At 41.8% G+C, this 23431-nt stretch overlaps 1 long non-coding RNA gene across 1 annotated transcript in view; it reads right to left on the minus strand.

The window, feature by feature from the left end:
* LOC114486433 (uncharacterized) overlaps nucleotides 1-23431 on the minus strand; it is an 85728-nt gene that overhangs the window by 18005 nt on the left and 44292 nt on the right. The window lies entirely within an intron of this gene.

Below are 23431 nucleotides of genomic sequence, written 5' to 3' on the forward strand. Positions count from 1 at the left end.
GAGAGAAAAAATAGTCACTCCAGTCCAGAGTTCTGTGGTTCAGGTGAACCCTGGTTGAGAAAGGCTATCTTAAAGAAAAAATCAAAATTATTCTGCAAGGCTTCTAGAATCAGATTTGTATTTTCTTTTAATGTAACACAGGGAAGATCCTGGGCCCTAGGGCTCCAGCTGTATGCAGGTCTCACAGACCTGTACCTTTTCTGCATTGAACATAGCAATTACGGCTGTGTATACTTAGCAATTACTGTGCCAGACACTGTGCTAAGCACTTTACGTGCACTTTCCAATTGCATCTTCATGACAATCTTATGAGGTAAGTACTATTAGAATAACTCCCACTTTTCAGATGAGAAAACCAAGGCATAAAGATGTTAGGTACTATGTGCAAGGCACACAGCCAATAAGTAGCAAAATTTGAATCCAAACCTGCCTGATGTCTGTGTAAATACTATGCTATGTGTTGCTTTTGCGATCAGAAAAATTGAATAAAGTCGTATTTGAGAGAAAAAATTTCAGAAGAGATTGAAATGGGAAAAACAGAATTGGGAAATAACTTTAACACATTTTTCCTCACTCCATTTCCATATCTCCCCACTACATAGAATCCCATACTCCTGCTAGTCTCAAAGCAAGGCCCATGCTCACAAGCATAGCAATCCACATCAGTGTGTTCAGTAAACATTCACTGGGCATTTACCATGTACCAGGCACTGTTCAAGGTGATTGGGGATACAAACCCAACTTGAAAGTCCCTATCCCCAAAGTGCCCACAGTGTGAGAAGTCCATAACCAAAGCCTGTACAAAGTGCTACAGGATGCCAGGAGGAATATGGGGGTTGAGTAACAAAGCTTCGTAAGGGACATCTGAGCCGAGCTTGAGTTTGCCATGTACAGGAGAAAGACTGTTCCCACCAAAAGAACTGGCTCCAACAAAAGCTCGTGCATTTGATGTGTTTACAGAACACAAACATGTCTCATGATGGGACACATGAGTAGCAGAATTTCAGGCGAGGAAAGGACACAACCAGAAAGATCACTCTGGCTGCAGTATGGAGAATGGAGTGGCGAAGGGACAGACGTAAGAAAAGAGACCAGATAGAAGGCTGCTGCATCAGTACATGTGAGGGGTAAGCAGGGCCTGGACTGGAGTAGTGGCAGGAGGTGTAAAAAAAAAAAGGGGAGGGAGTCAAGAAATGCTTAGAAGCTGGAATAAACACAATTTGGCAGTGTGGAAAGGCAAGAAAGAGCTCATTTAAAAACTCAGATGGGAATGACTTTGGGAAAAAGATAATCTAAAATACTGGCTCGGCCAAACTGTGAACTAAGCAACTTTGGGTTTGGCAGCAGGAGGGTGAAGCTACGAGTTATTTCAAGGAATTTGCAAATTTGTAGGGCCACCAAGCATCATTTACATAATGAATGAAAAAATGTCTTGGATATCCAGTACATCTATTTTACAAATACTGTATCACATGTTGATGTGATAAAAGTTCATTCATGGGGCTTCCCTGGTGGCGCAGTGGTTGAGAATCCGCCTGACGATGCAGGGGACATGGGTTCGTGCCCCGGTCTGGGAAGATCCCACATGCCGCAGAGCGGCTGGGCCCATGAGCCATGGCCGCTGAGCCTGCGCGTCCAGAGCCTGTGCTCCGCAACGGAAGAGGCCACAACAGTGAGAGGCCCGCGTACCGCAAAAAAAAAAAAAAAAAAAAAAAAAAAGTTAATTCATAAGCATTCCTCAATTCATAATATCCTTTTGACCATCTGTATTTTCTCAGTCAAAATATATTAATGATAAACAGCTATCATGTGTGGAAACGAGATCCACAAAGTTCAGGTTTAAAAAAAACCCCTCAAAATTAAAAAGACTTAGAACTATTGGCAACTAGTTTCAGAAAGTCAAATTGAACTATCTTGGTCATGAAAGAATACTGGGATCTCTCTCATAAGGGAAGGAGATGAACAACCAAGTTGTGCAAAGATGGAGACATCATGGGGTCTCAGCTACAACCAAAACCTGAGTCTTGTTGTATTACAGGGGTAAGATAAAGGAATTTATAAAATCCTTTTTTTCCCCACGATGAATTATGACTTTCAAGCCTATATTTTGTCTTCAAAGTTAAACAAACTAAACAATTTTTCTTGCTTTTTTTCTCTCCTGCTGTAATAATTCCCTCCTCCTCCCCTCTATCTCAAGACAGATGATAAGCTCACCAGGAATAAAGTCATGAACTAACTCAGTAAAGAAAAATACATGTTGATAGATGTAAAACACTACTACCTTATTTTACCCAGAAACTAAAACTTTTACTATGTTTTTTTTTTTTTTGCGTTACGCGGGCCTCTCACTGTTGTGGCCTCTCCCGCTGCAGAACACAGGCTCCGGACGCGCAGGCTCAGCGGCCATGGCTCATGGGCCCAGCCACTCTGCGGCATGTGGGATCTTCCCGAAAAATGAAAAAAAAAAAAGAGAGAATCTATATAGGCCAAAGAATGTAGTCACAACGTACATTTTCAAGCACATACATGCAAGAAGAAATTAAAAGTAATTCTAATTGGAGACACTTCTGGTTAAACAAAGCAGTCTGCACATATGCATTTACCTTGACCATCTCCTGAAAACCTATTAAAATGGCATTAAATGGATGTTTTGGAGTAAAGCTTAAGCCCAATAAGACAATGAAAATAAGAAGATGACAGCAGAAAAGAGCTATCAACAAAATTTGGAAACTGGAAATTAGATGAGCAAGAGATAATTAATGGAGGAAGAAGACACAAGGTATTGAAAAATTAAGCCTACAAGAGGCAAGGGAAGCCAAAAGCAAGATGACATGTGCTGGAACCAGCTTATACCAGCTCACGAGAGCATATTGTTAAATTTTTAAGAATTTTACAAGCTGGTTGAAATTAATCATTATTAAAAATTAAATTATGTAAATTTCAATTAATAAGTTATATTTAAAACAAAAGTAATAAATGCTCAAAATTCCTTACTTCCTGGGACTTCCCTGGTGGTCCAGTGGTAAAGAATCCACCTTCCAATGCAGGGGACGCAGGTTCAATCCCTGGTCGGGGAACTAAGATCCCACATGCCGCAGGGCAACTAAGCCTGCACGCAATGAGAGAGCCTGTGTGCCACAAACTACGGAGCCCACGCGCCCTGGAGCCTGCGCGCCACAACTAGAGAGGGAAAACCTGCAGGCCACAACTAGAGAGAAGCCCGTGAGCTGCAATGAAAGATCCCAAATGCCTCAACGAAGATCCTGCGTGCTGCAACTAAGGCCCGATACGGCCAAAAAACAAAACAAAAACAAAAAAAACTCCTCATTCCTAATTATTTTACCACATTTTATTATTATCTATGCTCTTGAAGTTATTAACATCTCGTGTCTGTAAGGTAAGAAGAATGGTGTGCTGCTGCTCAACCCTTCCCAACTCTATTCAGTGAGGTCATGATGGTAGCTTGAATTCAGCTATGGTGGGAATATTTACATCATGGGAATGAACAAACACTACCAATCAGGACTTTTTCCACTAGAGAGCCAATTAAACATTTACCAGCACATCACAGTGAAATACGCTACAGAACCCCATAATGGCTTAGGAATCAGATACCTAGTACATCTAAGAATAAGGGTGTGGGTGGGGTTTAAAACAGGCAACCAGGTTCCCCTCCATGACCTGCCCCTACACAACCAGGTGATTCCTATTCTACCTCGCCAGAGTAAACCAGGAATTTCCCTCAGAAGAAGTTATTTCAAAGGTCTCTGCACCTAAGGACTCAAGCACTGAAGATGACTGGGGTATCTTGCTGAAAACAGAAGGATCAGGTGAAAGATCTCCTTCCCCCAGTCAATCCCAAGAACACTAGCAGCTAGGACCCTTCTGGCAGGGAAAATGGCCCAGAAGAAGGATCTGAAGAAAATGAAAGTTAGGTATCTTCCAACACAATGGCCAGATACCAGCCTTTTCATGCTCAGTGAGGCCACCGTTCATTCATTCATTCATTCAAGAGATATGCACTGAATACATGCTAGTGTCCCAGCCCTGCTTCAGGTACAACAGACAAATTAGTGAACAAAATAAAGATCCTGACCTTATGGAGATTTAATTCTTCTGGATAAAGATAGATAATAAATAAATACAGTATACTGGTGAACCTAACAAAGCATATGATATCCCTGACACCATGTCAGGTGGCAATAATACCAATGGAAACTAAAGCAGAGTTAGGCCCAGGTAGAAGTTTTATAGAAGGTCATTGGGAAAGGCCTCTCTGACAAAGTGTTATTTGAGCAGAGACCTGAAAGAAGTGAAGAAATAAGCTAAGTGAACATCTGGGAGTTATTCTTTCTAGAGAGAGGGAATAGCAAGTAAGTACAAAGGCCCCAAAGTGATAACAATCTTGATATTAGTTCACCTTGAGAACTACAATGTGTAGTTTAGCTGGAGGAAGAAATGTGGAGAGCAGTAGGAGATGAGGTCAGAGAGATACAGTGAGGCCAGATCACATAGGCCTTGGAAGGTAAACACAGTAAGCCCACACAGAGTCTGCAATGAGGTTTTCAGTGTCTCATTCTTAAATATGAAGGCACAGTCAGTGGTCAATACGTGTTTGAGGAAACCCTCTCATATGAAAAAAAGAGACCTGGGCTCTCTATTCTGTTCCATTAATCTATGGGTCTGTTTTTGAACCAATATCACACTGTTTTGATTATGGCAGCTTTGTAGTACAGCCTGAAGTCTGGGAGGGGTATACCTCCAGTTTTGTTCTTTTTTCCTCAGGATTGCATTGGCAGTTTGAGGTCTTCTGTGATTCCATATAAATTTTAGGATTATTTGTTCCAGTTCTGTGAAAAATGACGTGCTTATTTTGACAGGCAGGGATTGCATTAAATCTGTAGATTGTTTTGGGTAATATGACCATTTTAGTAATATTAATTCTTCCAATCCAAGAGCATGGATATCTTTCCATTTCTTTGAATCATCTTCAATTTCCTTTATTAATGTTTTATAGTTCTCAGTGTATATGTCTTTCACTTCCTTGGTCAGGCTTATTCCTAAGTATTTTATTTTGGGGGTTTGATTTTAAAAGGTATTTTTTTTTAACATTCCCTTTCTGATATTTCATTGTTGGTGTAAAGAAATGCAACCAATTTCTGTATGTTAATCTTGTATCTTGCTGCCTTGCTGAATTCGTTTATCACTTCTAGTAGTTTTTGTGTGGAGTCTTTAGGGTTTTCTATGTATAGTATCATATGTGATGGGTTTTAAACAAGGAAGAGGCCTGACCAAGGCTAACAAGTAGGAAGCAAACATGGGTCTTCTCACTCCCAAGCAGTGCCCCCCATGAGGACCCCCCACCCTACTTCCAGTCACGCAGACCCCCAAATGCCAATATGTCTTCCTCTGCCCCTCTCGTGTCGAGTATCACCAATAGCTCCTCACCTGAACAGTGAAAGAAGGGTGAGGGGGCCTCTTTGACGATCCTAGAAAAAAGAGCTGCATCATTTCATATGACCTACTTACAAACCTGGGTGACTGTAGACCATCGATATAAATTCCTAGTTTCTATCATATTTAGTTTAGTTGGTGACTATGAATGTTTGAACAGCATACAAATTTATGGTCAGAAAATATTAGCTCCTAAGCACTGCAACCCTGCCCCCCAGTCACCTCCTTAAATTCAGATTGTTTCCCCATTCCATCATTTGCGATCAGAGTTTTCATCGCGGGCAGATTTGTACAGGTCGGCCCTAGACCTGGGATTTATTTGTGCCCATAAACAAAACCCCAATATTAGTCACAAACTATTTCTGATTCTCAGTTAACGTTCTTAAACATCTTGTATCCCAGGGGACTCTTTGCCCTGTCATATGAAGATGATGTTTCAAGATTTATACTTCCCCAAAGAAGCAAGTAGATCATAAAACCTAATGTATTCCGTGGTTTGGAATGATAATTTCGCAAAGAGGTGAAGGAATATTTCACTGTGGATCATTACAACATCGATGTAAGTTGTTAATATACTACTTACACTTCCCTTTAAATATTCATCCAGCTCCTGTTTATGGAATGGTTTCTGTGTCCCCCAGTATGGGATGTGGGTGGGTCATGTAATGTGGATGGGGGCAAAGCTGGGGACAGCTCCCTGACTGGGGTGGGAGGGCTGTGGATGGAGACAGAAGAGAAGATTTCTTTGAATCATCTTCACTTTCCTTCATCAATGTTTTATAGTTTTCAGCATATATGTCTTTAGTCTCCTTGGTTCAGTTTATTCCTAGTTTTTTTTTGATGCCATTTTAAATGGGATTTTTTTTTTTACTTTCTCTTTTTGATTATTCATTATTAGCATATAGAAAGCCAACACATTTCTGTATATTAATCTTGAATCCTGAAACCTTGCTGAATTTGTTATTAGTTTAACAGTTTTGGGGAGGTGACTTTAGGGGTCACTATATAGAGTATCATTGTCATTTATAAATAGTGACAGTTTTCCCTCTTTGCTTCCAATTTGGATACTTTTATTTCTTTTCTGGTCTGATTGCTGTAACCTTCCAATACTAGGTTGAATAGAAGTGGTGAGAGTGGACATCATTGTCTTGTTCCTGAATTTAGTGGGAAGGCTTTCAGCTTTTCACTGTTGAGTATTATGTTGGCTGTGGGTTTGAATTATGTAGCTGTTTAATAAAATGGCTTTTATTGTGTTGAGATATGTTTCCTCTATACTCATTTTGATGAGAGTTTTTATCAGAAATAAACCCACATACATACAGTCAATTAATCTACAACAAAGGAAGCAAGAATTACAATGGAGAAAAGACAGTCTCTCCAACAAGTGGTGCTGGGAAAACTGGACATATAGAACAATGAGATTAGAATATTCCCTCACACCATATACAGAAATAAAATCAAAATGGTTTAGAGACCTAAATGTAAGACCTGAAACCATAAAACTCCTGGAAGAGAATATAGGTGGAAAACTCTTTGAAATAAACCATAGCAATATTTTCTTGGATCAGTCTCCTAAGGCAAAAGAAATAAAAGCAAAACTAAACAAATGGGGCCTAATTAAACTTAAAAGCTTTTGCATAGCAAAGGAAATCTTCAACAAAATGAAAAGACAATCTAGAGAATGGGAGAAAATATTTGCAAATGATGCAACCAACAAGAGGTTAATATTTAAAATATACAAACAGCTCATACAACTCAATATCAAAAAAAAAGGAACAATCCAATTAAAAATGCACAGAAGACTTGCATATACATTTTTCCAAAGAAGACATACAAATGGCCAACAGGTACATGAAAAGATGCTCAAACATCACTAATTATTAGAGAAATGTAAATGAAAACCACAATGAGTATCACCTCACACCTGTCAGAATGGCTATCATCAAAAAGTCTACAAATAACAAATGTTGGTGAGGATGTGGAGAAAAGGGAACCCTCCTACACTGTTGGTAGAAATGTAAATTGGTGCAGTCACTATGGAAAACAGTAGGCAGGTTCCTTAAAAAAATAAAAATAGCACTACTACATAAGCCAGCAATTCCACTCCTGGATATTTATTGGAAAAAAAACCCATTAATTTGAAAAGATACAGGTACCCCAATGTTCATAGCAGCACTAATTGTAATAACCAAGACATGGAAACAACCCAAGTGCCCATCAACAGACAACTGGATTAATCAAAATGTGGTATACACACACACACACACACACACACACACACACACACACACACAATGGAATATTACTCAGCCATGAGAAAGGATGTAATACTGCCATTTGCAGCAACATGGATAGACCTAAAGAATATTATGCTTAGTGAATAAGTCACACAGAGAAAGACAAATACTACATGATATCACTTATACATGGAATAAAAAAAAATAATACAAATGAATGTATATGCAAAACAGAATCAGACTCAGAGAAAACAAACTTGCGGTTACCAATGGAAACAGAAAAGTGGGGAGGGACAAATTAGGGGTATGGGATTAACACATACAAACTACTATATATAAAATAGATAAGCAGTAAGGACATACTGCATAGCATAGGAAATTATACCCATTATCTTATAACAACCTATAACAATATAATCTGCAAAAGTACTGAATCACTCTGCTGTACACCTGAAACTAACACAGTATTTTACATCAATTATACTTCAATTTAAAAAGAAAAAAGAAAAACAGAGACCAAAGCAAACAGAAAAGCAGAGCCAAGGAAAACTTCTACAAAACTATAATTAATTATAATTGTAGACATCAACTCCATTATCAGGATAGAGCTGATTAAGTAAACAGTAACCCAAAATAAGTAAGTCTAGAGCTGAACAATACAGCTAAGTAAAATAGAAATTAACTGATAGCAGTAGGCTTGGTAGCTGGACACTTTGTTTTAAAGTATACTTAGGTTACTTAGAAAAATTGATGACATATTGGTATGGAACCCAGAGTATAAATATTACAAATATTGTGTGAAATATATCAGGGAGCAAGCCAGCAACGGAAGGGTCAGAAAACTGAAATCATAGAGCATCAGGCTTCTTGCACTTCCTGTGTGTGCTTCCACTTTGTTTACCCTTATTTGTAATTAAAAAAAACTAAAACCTTACATTCTCGCCAGTCTTGGCTGTATTTGGGGGGAACCAAAGGAAGGGAGTTTTTTCCCAGCTTGCACCAAAAATGCTAGTGAGTAGGAAAACCCCAGCCCTCCTCCTGGGTGCCCTCTTTCCTCTCATACCACCACTACACTCAACAACTTTTGACACCGATTGTGGGGGGGTTTCCCCACAATAAGCAATTCTCTGACACCAGCTAGGTGCCCTACAATTCAACGCAAGTCTGACACCATCTACAAGGAGACCCTATAGGTTAAGGGCTCAGTCCTACAAGATTGTCTTCCTCCACCTTCAGAGACCAAGTGCTTCTGACCAACCGGCTATAGATTGGAGGTTCCCACGACCCCCTCCTTGGGTTTAGATTAATTTGCTAGAGCGGCTCACACAACTCAGAGAAATATTTTACTTACCAGATTACCAGTTTCTTAGAAAAGGATATGTAACTCAGAAACAGCCAGATGGAAGAGGTACACAGGGCCATATGGAGAAAGGGCCCTGAACTTGCACTCTCGGAACACAGCACTCTCCCCGAACCTCCATATGTTCGCCAACCTAGAAGCTCTCTGAACCCTGTCCTTTCGGGTTTTTATGGAGGCCTCATGACACAGGCGTGATTGATTACATCATTTGCCATCCGTGATTGATTCAACCTGACTCCCTACCCAGAGGTCAGGAAGTGAGACTAAGTTCCAACCCTCTAATCACCTGGTTGATTCCTCCAGCAACCAGCCCCCATACTTAGGTGTTTTCCAAAAGTCACCTCATTAACGTAAAAAAAGACACCATCTTGGCTCTCATCACTTAGGAAATTCCAAGGGTTTTAGGAGCCCTGGGCCAGGAACTGGATGAAGACCAAATACGTATTTCTTGTTATAAATTGGGATATCTCAGCTTGCTTTCATCCTCATCATCATGATCAAGCAAAGTGGTAACAGTAGGACCCAAATTGTGAGAACGGTGAAGGTAAAACTCAGGACAGCGTTATAAGTACTTAGCAGTAGCTTCTCTCCCCTGGAAAATCTTCCAGAGTTAAATCCTAGAGATCCTCTTTTATATTTTCTGAAAGGAGTCCAAACTTCTTTTTCATCACCCTCCCATACTGATATCCTATTATATTGTACACTCTTACTTTCTCCAGTGCAAAACACAAGATAGATGGATTCTCAGGAGAGAACAGATGTAAACATTACATACATTATCTCATTCAATACTCACATCAACAAGGAAGGATTCCTATACCTTTTAAAAATTGAGGCTCAGAAAGACAAGTAACTTGTCCAAAGTCACAAAGCTGGAATTGGCAGAGCAAGAATTTCATGCCTATCTGTATGATCCCCAAATTATGTTTTATGTTACTATACCACACTAAAAAAATGATTTACAGTCAATTCTGAAGAAACCAGTGCTAAATAATTGCTCTCTTCCATGTATTTGGCAGCCAGACAGGATGAAAGAAAGGGAGGGAAGGGAGGCCATCATCAACCAGCCTCTTTTTCTCACCTCTGAGGTTTCAGGAATAATAAGAACTAGATGAAATAAGTACTTACTCTATGACACTAAGGGCTTTGTATCAATACAATTAACCTCATTCAAGTCCTCACAACAACCTGAAGGCATAGCCAGTGTTATTATTCCTAACTTACAGATGGGAAATGGAGGCCAAAAGATTAGGTCACTTAACTAGTTAGCAGTCAAGCTGGGCTCAAGATAGGCAGACCCTAAGTGATACCATCTACCCATCAAGGGGAGGGCAGTGTACTCAGCTCGGCTGCATGAACCCATATGCCCCTTCTTTGTGCATCTCATCTAGGGAGGCTTTCTCAGCATCCCTTGATACCAATTCATTTCTAGCTTTGAGTCTGAATGTCTTAGAAAATTGTCTAGCTATCCTTGCAGCCCAGATATTATATCCTGGGACTCCACTTCCTGGTTCAGAATTGGTTTCATCAAACATTGTCATGGGCCATCTATTGCCTGCCAGAGTCACATCCTACACATGATCTCATTTGCTGCTCTCAGCAACGCTGTGTGGTGTTTCCACTACCGCCCTTGGTTCACAGACAGGGGCTCTGTGGCTCAGAGAGGTATGTTAACAGAGCTGGTATGGGGCAAAACCAGGACATGAGCTCAGGTCTTTGGATTCCATGCCTAGTTATTTGTACCACATAGACAGCTGGGTTTCAGAAGTAGATAATCCAGCTTTCTTAAAAAGGAGACAACAGGCCCAAAATGGAGTCACTTGTGCTAAGCCCCATGTCAGCAAACCAAGACCTAATACCGAACCTAACTGCAGTTACAACCTCCCCAGGGAATGCGGTCTTTTTTTTTTAATTGAAGTATAGTTGATGTACAATATTATATGTTACAGGTGTACAATATAGTGATTCACAATTTTTAAAGGTTATACTCCATTTACAGTTATTATAAAATATTTCCTGTGCTGTACAATATATCCTTGTAGATTATTTGATACACTGTAGCTTATTCTCTAGATGGGATGCCCGATTTGTTGGATGAGCCAATTTGATCTTTAAACTTCACTCAGTTGAATTTTGTTTTCTAACAGCCCTCATTCCAGTTGCATTACAAAACTTGTTCCTATTTCCTAAGTCCCAATAGTCAATCCCAAACTCAGATCATAAGAGGAGGAAGCTGCCTAGGGGTGAACATCAAGGGGACACCACTTGGCCATCTTCCCTGAAGGCTGTCTGTTTCATTCTCTACCTCTACTCTCTCATCATAATCCTAACAAGCCTCTGTTAATATAACACCTTTACAATTGTGGAGGGGGTGCAGTTCTCAGAAGAGCAACCACTCCCCTACCTACCCTACCCTGCACACTGCCCTCCTGCCCTCTGCACTCTCTCCCTTCACCTGGTCAGACACACACAGGTAGCCTTTGGGCAGCCCTCCACCTTTGAAACTCCTCAGCAAACACAGTAAGAGCTTCCTGTGCACCAGAGTTGAGAAAATTACCTCATCTTAAAAGACCAGGCCGCAAGCCTCCTGGTCTTAACACTTGCTGAAACAGAAGCAAAAAGTAAAAAGTTGCTGGTCTGGAGGCCGCCATTCCTGGTCTGGCAAACTTATTATATGCACTCTTCACTATAAGGAAAGGAGGGAATTGGAGATGAAGGAGTGCCTGGGTTGGTTGGAGGTACCCATCCTTGTTTTTCTTGGTGTCAATTAACATAATTTAAAAGACAAGGGGGAAAAACTGGATATCTGTGTGCCTGCTTTCACGCTTTGAACTTTTCCGTCCTTTGGGGCTGATTATGGCCAAGTGATCCATATTTAAAAAGCATTTACAATAAAATGATGCACTTTCTTTTGTGCCATCTGCTTCCCAAGGAAAAGCAAAAATGTTTTTAAATTGTCCCCTTTTGTCAGTGGTAATGGCTGTGCTATATTTCAGCTAGTGCCCCTTGTGGGCATAGAAAGGGACGGGTAATAAAGGCACAGCTGTAGACACTTTATGGCCTGCTTGCGGGGTGGAGCCGGGAGGAGGGGAGTGGAGGCAAGAAACAGATTGACTGTGTGTCAACAAATGCAGCTGGGAAAGGAGAAAGCTCTTAAAGAGCTCTGCAACATAAAGTCCAAGATAAATGATGTTCCTATTTGGAAAGGAAAAAAAAATGGAGGTGAAATTCAATAAAGGCTGGCTGAAAAGAGAAGGCCAAAGGCCTTTCTCTGCAGCTAGGCAGCTCCCAAGAAAAATGAGCAAGAGTAGCCATAGGCAAGGGTGGTGTGCAGCCCAGAGAGACAACAAAAACCCATCCAGCTGACACATTATGACACCAGGTCTGGCAAAGCTGCGCTCAAGGGAGCACATCCAGGCTGGGGGTGGGGATGGTCTGGTTCACAGAAATGCCCCAGGACACTGACACAGTCCTGCTTCAGGGCTCAGTCAGGCCTTGCGTTTGGGGAAAAGGCAGAAAAGCATAAGATGACCCCTCAGGGGAGAGGCTGGGTCGTGTTATGATAGTGAACACATTGCATCGGGGGTCAAACCAGATCAAGCCCCAGCTCTGCACCAACTGGCTTTGAGAGGGCAGTGTGTCTATGAGGGGTGCTGGCCCTGGCATCTCTGCAGCCCTTGATAGTTTATGAAAACTTTCCCTTCCATCATCTCATTTGAATCTCACAAACACCCTGTAAGGCCAGCTGGGATCCTTGACCCCCAATTTACAGAGGAGAAAACTAAGGCTGGAGGAGGTGAAGCGCTTGCCGAGGGTCACACTCTCTACACTGTAACAAGTGCAAGAGGCAGGACTTGTCTCCGGGAGCACCTGCCTCTGGAGCTCATGCTCTTCCTTTTCTATCCCACTGGCCTCAGTGAATGCAGAGAGAGACTTTCCTTCACAGGAAGCCCATAGGGAAGACCTCCAGGAAGAAGCAGCTGAGTTTTCTTCCTACAGATGTTGATGGGCACCAGCTTTAAAGTGAGTTGTATCCATTAGGATGCAAGAAACAGAAACCTCTACTCAATCTGACTTAAATAGAGGGAATGAATTATCTCAAAAAACCAGAAGTCCAAGGTAGTTTATTCGACAGCTCATAATGTTAAAGAGAACATTGCTTCACCCCAAACCTAGTAGCAAGATGACAGAAATCCCAAACATGACATCACATCCAGATATAACAATATCTAAGATCACCTTTCCCTGTGGTTGCCTCTTAAGACTAAGGAAACTTTCCCCAAATCCTCCCAATAGACCTCCTGAAGAATCTCTGGACAGGGTTGAGTCACCCGCTCATTCCTGAACCAATTACTATTAAGGAGAGTAGGATTACCTGCAGTTAAATAAAGCCCATACATGGAAACAAGGCCAAGGTCAGCTTCCCCAAAGCCCATGGCAAGGGATGGAGACAAAAGAAAAGAAAGGCTGACACTGAATGGGTAGGCAACCATTAGTGGCCACTAAACAAATAGTATCCTGTAAAGAGGTGTAAGAAATACACAGGCTTTGACTACATACCCACCCAAACGGCTAAAATGAAAAAGATGAAATGTCCCAAAAAATTAAATAAGTTGGCAACCAGATCTCACAGACATAGCTGATGGTAGTATGAAGAGTACATACACTTCAGCACTGACTAATGCTGAATATATGTGTACTCCATGACCCAGCAATTCTACTCCTAGTATTGAACCCAGAGAAATCCATCCTTATGTTCACCATAAGACATGTATAGAATGTTCATATATTCATAAGAGCCTAAAATTGGGAAGCCACCCAAATGCCCATCAACAGTTGATCAGGTAAATACATTGAGGCAGATTCACACAGCAATGAGAATAAACAATCTATACCACATGCAACAATGTGTATGAATGTCACAAACATACTGTTGAACAAAAGAAGCCAAGGAATATGTTACCTCACAAAAACTGGAAGCCCAAGGTGGTTGATAGGTAGCTCTATGATAACGAAAGAGAATATCCTGTGTTAGGCCACTTATACAAAGTGCAAAACAGGCAACCAATCTATACAGGTAGAAGTCAGGGTAGAAATTACCCTTGGAAGGTTAGTGCCTGGAAGGGAGCAGGAAGAGGGCTTGATGGGCATTCAGACATTGAGATGCGCCTGTATGTATATCTCGATATTTTATTATTATTATTATTTTTTAAAAAATTTTTATGTGGACTTTTTTTTTTTTTTTTTTTTGCCGTACGCAGGACTCTCCCTGTTGTGGCCTCTCCCGTTGCAGAGCACAGGCTCCGGACGTGCAGGCTCAGCGGTCATGGCTCACAAGCCTAGCCGCTCCGCGGCATGTGGGATCTTCCCGGACCGGGGCACGAACCCATGTCCCCTGCATCGGCAGGCGGACTAAGGGATGCCCCTGTGTGGACCATTTTAAAAGTCTTTATTGAATTTGTTACAATATTACTTCTGTTTTATGTTTTGGTTTTTTGGCCATGAGGCATGTGGGATCTTAGCTCCCCGACCAAGGATCAAACCCGCACTCCCTGAATTAGAAGGCGAAGTCTTAACCACTGGACTGCCAGTGAAGTTCCTATCTAGATATGTTAAAACACAGACTCTGGAGTCATACAAGCTTGGATGTGAATTCTTGATGCATCAGTTACTTGCAGTGTGACTTTGGGCAAGTGACTTCACCTCTCTGAACCTCATTTTTTCATCTATTACATGGGGATAATTATAATACTCATGCAATAGAGGATTGTGAACAAGAAATTAGACAATGAATATAAAGTGTTTAGCACAATATCAAGCACATAGTAAGTAATCAATAAATAGTATCTATTATTTTTATTATTACTACTGATAACAACAATGACAGTGCCTTCTCAGGCATTGAGCGTACTGGTTCTGAAGGACCTCAGGAGTAAAGTTAGCAAATTTAGGGTCATTGGTGACAGAAGGCCTCAATGCAATGAGCTAAAGAAGGCCAGGAGGAAAATGGCAGGCTCCACAAGGTAACCCAGACCAGTGCTTCTCAAACTTTACTGGACATACAAATGTCCTGGGACCCTGGCCAGATTCGGATTCTGCATTTCTAACAAAGTCCTAGGTGGAGCCGATGATGCTTTGAATAGCAGAGACCACACTTTGAATAGCAGGGCTCTAGGTCTTGGAGAACGCATGAGTCAGAGGAGTTTGAGAGAAATTTGGAATGAGGGAGGGTAATTTTCCCACTCATGGTGGGGACAGATCTAGAGATATAATGTGTGTAGCTCCTATAATGAATTCCGTCTCCCATAACATGCACAGTGGTTCTGTTCCCTGATTCAACCTTGACTGCTATACCTGCCATGAGGAAGAGTTCTCTTTTTAAATTGAAAATGTGAGACAGGCAAATTGTATAAGAAAAAGAAAGAAAGAAAAAGAAAGGCAATTAGAAACTCCAGGAAATAAAAAGCTCTGCCCCAAAGGAAATGTAATAAAAGGCAATAACTTGACTCTGTGATGAAGAATAGTTACTGATTTAAAATTTGTAGAATCAATGAAGAGAGAAAGTATGGAAGGGTTAAGTGTCATTACCTAACAGAATTTAAAAGTATCAATCTTGACAACACAAAAAGAAAGTTTGAAAAGTGGAAGTAAGGAGAAAAGAGCTGAAGGGAAAGCAAGGGCACTTAAAAACTCATTTTAGGAAATGATGAGTCAAAAAAATACTGCTAAAACTCTCTTACAGTTTATAGAAAGAGGACAGACCTTTGCCTTGCTTCCTATTTATTCCCAATGTCTGGAATAGTGTCTGGAACAGAGAAGGTGTTCAACAATACTGGTCAAATGAAAGGAGACTAGAGAATGTTGCAGCCCAAAGGCACCTTAGAGATCATCTCGGTCCACTCCCCTTACTTTACAGATGAGGAACTCGAGGTGCAGAGAGGTATAGGAACTTGCCTGAAGTCTCACCACTCTTTTGCGGCCAAGGCAGGATTTAAAACTAGATTCTCTATCTCTCAAGTCCTGTGCCCTCTCCTCCATGCTGCCATCCTCAGAAAGAGCCTTCTTTGAGTCCACTCATGGGTGGAAGAGTCACACTGAGGGTTGCCAGAAGACCCTTCCCGTCTCAAGAGTGCATCTAAGTGCTAACACTCTGGGTGTCCTCGTGGAGCACAGGGAGCAGAGTGTGTGGTGGCTGAACTTCACCCAGGAGCTAAGACCAGTGATGGGAATGGAACATCAGTGGGCAGACCCGTGCGCCACTCACCCACCGACCAAAGATAATCACAGCAAACAGTTTAGTGTTGTATTTATAGTCTTTTTAAAAAAAACATATTTGCAATTGTGATCATATCGCATAGAATTTTATAAACTCTTTTCATTTATTGTTGTAACACAAATATTTTTCCCTATGAAACTATATACTGAAACACTTGGTCTTTGTTTTTGGGGTTTTTTTGGGTTTCTTTGGGCACATGGCTTACAGGATCTTAGTTCCTCGACCTCAGCAGTGAAAGCACGGAGTCCTAACCACTGGACCACCAGGGAAACACTTGGTTTTTTAGTAACTTGAATAGTATTGCTTCACATGGCCATACTGTCCTTAGCTTAAGCAATCTCCCTACTACTGGATGATTAGGTTGCTTACTATTTAAGGTTTTTATTATTTAGGGCCTTACTATAAAGGCATCAGCGAATAGTTCTGTAAGTAAGCCTTTTAATCTCTTATTACTTGCTTAGTGGAGATTCCTAGAAGTGGAATTATTGGATAACAAGGAATAAACGTTCTTAAGGCTTTTGTTACAACCAGCCAAACTGCTTTGAGGCAAGTAAACCTATATTTTCTAAGGGACAATTTAGTGCATCAAATTCTTTGTGACTAGTTACATTTGAGGCTGTAACAATTTGTTTCATCAAAGAATACCAGTCCTTTTAGTCCATGGTTACTTTCCCATCCTTTGTCTATAGAGGGTGTATCATTCAGGTTATTCATTAATTCAATGAACATTGAATAAAAGCTCTCTATATCTCTATATAGTATCTTTACTATATAGTATATAGTCTATGTACATATATGCTATGTACTAATGCTTAATACACATATATTTACATACATTATATTCTTTGATCCAACTAACAACTCTAAGAAATGGTATTGTTATTTTTGTCATTTTACAGCTGAGGAAACTAAATACTTAGAGAACTTGAGTAAATTCTCTAAGGTCATACCACAGTAAGTGGTAGAACTGGAATTCAAAGCCAGATCCATCTGACTCAAAGCACACTGATTTTCAACCATTAGCCGACAGTTACTGACCACAAGTGTGGGCTGCTGGGCTGTGCCTGTGACACTAACTGCTCAGAGAGGTCTTCAAGACCCATTATCAGTCTCTCTCCTCATCTCCCAATATCTGTTTAGTCTGATCTCTCATTATTCCAAGTGTGAGCCCTACTCCCCTCCTCGATAGCCATTATTGGGCAAATACATTCTGAGCACTTTCTGTATGCCAGGCCCTGGGCATACAGTGGTAAACAAAAAGACATGGTGCTGTCTCCACGGAGCTTACAGTCCAGTTGTTGGGAGGAGGCAGACAATAAGCAAGAAAACAACTGTGTCATCACGAACTGCAAAAGTGCTTGAGAGAGAACAATCGGGTCACGGGGTAGGAGATGGACAGGGAAAGGCTGGTATGCGATAGCCTGTCACATGCAGAAGTAAGACTGAAGCTGTGAGTTTCAGGCCCTCCCCTCTTGGTCCAAGGCTTACTTCTTCAAGAAAACCAAGGACCCCTAAGATCACATCTCTGAATAATCCCCCAGGGCTACCGTATCTCTGTAATTTTTTAGTACTTTTGTTCCAGCTCTTTATTTTAATCTTGGTCTCTGGACCAGTGGTCTGCAAACATTTTTGATCGCATATGTCATAAGCAACCTGAGATGCACATATGTTTTTTCACTTATTTATTAATTTATACACATAAACTACAGTATCAATGGGCAGTCTAAACCTGTGCTATCCAATATAGCAGTCACTAGTCACATGTGGCTATTCAAATTTAAATTAATTTACATATGAAAAATTTTTTTAGTTCAGTTCCTCAGCTATAATGGCTACATTTCAAGTGCTGATATAAAATATTTCCATCATCACAAAAAATTCTGTTGGACAGTACTGTTCTAAACTTTATACCAAAATAGAAATGTTTAAAGAGTAAGAAAAAATTAACATAGAAATTCCCAATGTTTTCTTCCTATATCTCCTAAGATCATCTAGCACATCCCCAGGAGGCATGCAACCCACCCCCTTTGTTAGAGATCATTGCTTTAGATATCTGATGCATATCGTGAATTAAAAAACAAAAACAAAAAAACTGCCTTCTTGGGCTTCCCTGGTGGTGCAGTGATTAAGAATCTGCCTGTCAACGCAGGGGATACAGGTTCGAACACTGGTCCAGGAAGATCCCACATGCCGCGGAGCAACTAAGCCTGCACACCACAACTACTGAGCCTGAGCTCTAGAGCCCGTGAGCCACAACTACTGAGCCTGCATGCCACAACTACTGAAGCCCGTGCACCTAGAGCCCGTGCTCCACAACAAGAGAAGCCACCACAGTGAGAAGCCCACCCACCACGACGAAGAGTAGCCCCCGCTCGCCACAACTACAGAAAGCCCGCATGCAGCAACGAAGACCCAACACAGCCAAAAATAAATAAATTAATTTTAAAAACCAAAAAACTGCCTTCTTAACAAGTATTCCTAAAGTTACATATTCAAGTAAATGTTGTTCCAATCCTCATACCCCCATTCTCACCCCCTATACCCAACATCAAGCCACACTTACCTAACTGCCTGAATTCCCTGAACACCTGATGTGCTCCTTCACACCTGCCTGAACTACTCTGGAATGATCAATTCCCCACTTCTCTGCTTGGTGAATTTGGCTTTCAAAACCCACCTTTAAGTCACCTCCACTGTGAAGATTTCCAAGAGCTCCGAGAAAAAAACAAATCAGTGATTTTTCTCCTTCCATTGTGTTTATTTATTTACTCAACACTTTTTTATTAAAGTGGCTACAGTGAGCCATGATGAAGATTGGAATGAAAGAATATATGTAAAGAGGTTAGAACAGCAGTGCAGAGCACACTGAAAGCACTGCCTAAGTGTTAGCTACGATGATGATGCCAATGGGGATAAAGATGCTGCTGCTGGATGTCAGAAAGAGAGATGACTAATCACCATGCATGATTCAAGAAGTCTGGAGCTAGGACTTGCCCGGTGGTGCAGTGGTTAAGAATCCGCCTGCCCATGCAGGGGACATGGGTTCGATCCCTGGTCTGGGAAGATCCCACATGCTGTGGAGCAACTAAGCCTGTGCGCCACAACTACGGAGCCTGCACTCTAGAGCCCGCAAGCCACAACTACTGAGCTCACGTGCCACAACTACTGAAGCCCGCACGCCTACAGAGTGTGCTCCACAAAAAGAGAAGCCACCACAATGGGAAGCCCTCACACTGCAACAAAGAGTAGCCCCCGCTCGCCGCAAGTAGAGAAAGCCCACGTGCAGCAACAAAGACCCAAGGCAGCCAAAAATAAATAAGTAAAAAAAAAAAAAAGAAGTCTGGAGCTGCTGAGGAAGGCCCACAAGAAATCGCAGAACAGTGCAGCAGTACTTTGTAATAAAGCATAGGGCATTGTGGGATCACTGAGACAGTATTCTAATCCAGTTTAGGTCCTGGAAGAGGTCAGAAAATACCTCCAAGGAGGGTGTCTTAGTCTGTTTGGGCTGCTATAACAAAATACCAGCAACTGGGTGGCTTATAAACAACAGAAATTTACCTCTCACGGTTCTGGAGACTGGAAGTCAAGATCAGGGTGCCAGCATGGGTGGGTGAGGACCCTCTTTTGGGTTGCAGACTTCTTCTTATGAAGAGGCAAGGGAGCTCTCTCAGGCCTTTTCTATAAGAGCACTAATCTCATTTGTGAGAGCTCCACCCTTATGACCTTATCACCTCCTAAAGGTCCCACCTCCTAATGCTATCAAATTGGGCATTAGGATTTCAATATATGAATTCTGAGGGGAAACAAATATTCAGAGCATAGCAGAGGAGACACAGACTGGAGCTGTATAAATAAATATAAATACATCTTCCAAGTTCTAGACTTCCCTGACTTTCTAAAGCCAGCTTACACAAGGCTTTAGGGTCACGCTTCCTTTCTGACCCAACAGTCCATGGCTCAGCTTGACCACCCACCTTATCCAGGACACCCAGTTCATAAGTGGCAGTGCCAAGATTCAGGTTTAGATTTGACCAGGAAGGTTCCAGAAGGAAGTCTATGCCAGCTCCCAGGAGACTCACATAGTCCCCTGTATTTTCCTTTCACAACTCTTCTCACAATTTGTAATTACATATTTATACTCTTGTGAGTATGTGTTTACCATCTGTCTCCCCAACTGGACTGTCAGCACTTTGCTCACCACTGTATTCTCAGGGTCAGGCTCTCAGGAACGGTTCAGCAAATGTTGCCATTGGGTTCCCTGGGGCCTGCACATCCCATACCCAAGCCCCGTCCCTACACGCGACCCTGCCCTCCCTCACTGGGCCCAGCCCCTCCCGACGCGCCTGCCAGCACACAGTGCGATGCCACCACAGCGTGACTCAGCCTGGCTACCCCAGGCCCTCCTCTGAGGGTAGCCTCTCCTGTTGTCCCCACCCCCTCTGCTACCTGCCCACCGCGGAAGGCCCAGGTCTGGTGCCTGCAGTCTGGGAACAGCTGGAGGTCCAGGACCCCAGGGATTTTCATCACGCCTCGAAACCTCTGACCCCAGGCAGCTCCCCTGGGTTCAACCTGTAGGGCTGAAGGAGAAACCCAATCCTGAGCAATGAAAGGCAACAGCCACCCAAGCGGCTCACCGGTAAAAGGGCCCATCAGGCCAGCAGGAGCAGGAGGGAAGCCTCAGGAGTTGCTAAGGGAGGGAAGGGGAGCGCCAATGACTGAGCTTATGGGCTTTCTTAACTAGTGGGGTCTCAGTGCTTTCTGCAAATCCGCCAAGTTTGGTGGGCCCAGGGCCTACTGGGGAGGCCTAGGCCTGGCTGGGGGTGGGAGGGACCATGGGTGGGGCCAGAGTGGGAGGGCGGGGCCCTGGGCGAGAGGATAGGCTCTGGATAAGAAGGGGAGGGGCCTGATGATAGGTGGGCGGGGTCCTGGTTGAGGGGGCGGCACCTAGAGAGGTACCGGCTTCAGCAGGCATCTCCTCCTAGTACTCCACGCAGAGATTCCAAGAGGGTCTAAGACATTGCAGGGTCAACAGCCCATGTCTAACCGGTAGCCCCCTCCAACCAGTCCACCTCCAGTATATAGACACTGAGCTTTCAAAAATGTACATTCTGGGACTTCCCTGGTGGTTCAGTGGTTAAGACTCCACGCTTCCAATGCAGGAGACGTGGGTTCCAACCCTGGTCTGGGAACTAAGATCCCACCTGCCACATGGCCAAAAAAAAAAAAAAAAAAATTCTAACTGCTGTAGTGGCTTCCTCTCCTTCAGAGTAAAATCTGAATCTTAAATGCAAGATTATAAGTACCTTTATTCATTACTATTTCAAATCAACTCTTACTATTACCTTGTAGTATTTTCTAAAAATATTTAAGCATTAAGATACTTTAAAAAGCAGCACCTAGGGGCTTCCCTGGTGGCGCAGTGGTTGAGAATCCACCTGCCAATGCAGGGGACATGGGTTCGATCCCTCGTCTGGGAAGATCCCACATGCTGCAGAGCAGCTAAGCCCGTGCGCCACAACTACTGAGCCTGTGCTCTAGAGCCCGCAAACCACAACTACTGAGCCTGAGTGCCACAACTACTGAAGCCCGCGTGTCTAGAGCCTGTGCTCCACAACAAGAGAAGCCACCACAATGAGAAGCCTGCGCACCACAACTGAGTGGCCCCCGCTCATTGCAACTAGAGAAAGCCCGTGCGCAGCAGTGAAGAACCAACACAGACAAAAATAAGTAAACAAAATAAATAAATTATAAACAAAAAGCAACTCCTATATATGTGAGAAAATTGCATAGAACTAAATAAACATATTAATGTATGTAAAACTAGTGAAATCTATAAATTCAATAGACTGTATTAATATCAATTTCCTGACTGTGATATTATACTATAGTTATGCAAGATGTTTTGTTTTATTTCTTATAACTACATATGAATCTACGATTGCCTCAAAAAAATTTTTTTGAAAAGCAACTCAGGTTGGATATGTAACAGAAAATCGTTTCTAATAAGCTATTTTAAAAATTTATTTTTATGTATACCTTGTGTCCACTGAAGGTGCTTGAGGGCAAAAATCGAGTCTGATTAATTTTTGTAATAGTAGGTAGTGATTAAGCCAGGGCTTTGCACATAGTACAAATGAATTTCAATTAATTCCCAGGCCACAATACAGCACCTAAATTAATAAATACATTTATCAGTGTTAGGCTCTGGGAAGGCAAGGACCTTGCCTTCAGGGAGCTGGCAAGAGCACACAGAGGAGTAAACCCACAAATACAGTCCATGTGATCAGTGCAGTGAGTGAGGGAAAGGATGGGTTCACTGAGAGCAATCAGAGGGGGCTTCCTGGTGGAGGCAAAGATGTAGCCTGACAGAGGGAGGCTTACCTCGAAGGCAATGAAGATTAAGCTTCTGGGCCCCTTTAAGGCCCTGGGACAGACCCTAGCAAAGGGTCACGTGATTATATGTTTTTGTAAAATTTGAAAATTTAAGATATTTTAATGGCTATCTATTAAAATCACTGTTTCTTTTCACCCCATTTTCCTTTATCACATTTTCCTTCCATTAGGTGGCATTGTTTTGGCTGAGGGCATTTTGGGGTCTTGCTAAGAGAAGGTTGAGTCTGGGAATATTCTGTTTTAATCACAACTTGGAAAGATGCTTTGAGAACTTTTAAATAAAAGAAGTGAGAAATTTCCAGACTCCTGATATGGATATATAAGAAGAATACCTTCTTTTGCATCTTTAAATATATTGATGAAATCCTCTAGAGGAAATTCATATCATAAAAAAATGACGTGAAACAAAAAGAAACAAAGATAAGCAAATCAAAGAAATCAAAGAAAATTATCTGACACTGAGAAGATTAACAAAATCAATTTTACATAATACCCAAAATAGTAATTGATTGAGAAGGAGAGACACATTTCAAATAGAAATAATCATTAGGCCTTTGGATTAATAATCTAATTAAGGAAGAAGAGTGAATCACAGGAACATATTGAGAATAGAATTATTTACTGATTTGTCAAATACTGACAACTATGAAAATAATATAAAACGTCTGCTACACACTACCATGAGAACAGTAAGGACATGCCAGTGAATGG

Source organism: Physeter macrocephalus, chromosome 6 (genome assembly GCF_002837175.3).
Source record: "Physeter macrocephalus isolate SW-GA chromosome 6, ASM283717v5, whole genome shotgun sequence".
Classification (NCBI taxonomy): Eukaryota; Metazoa; Chordata; class Mammalia; order Artiodactyla; family Physeteridae; genus Physeter; species Physeter macrocephalus.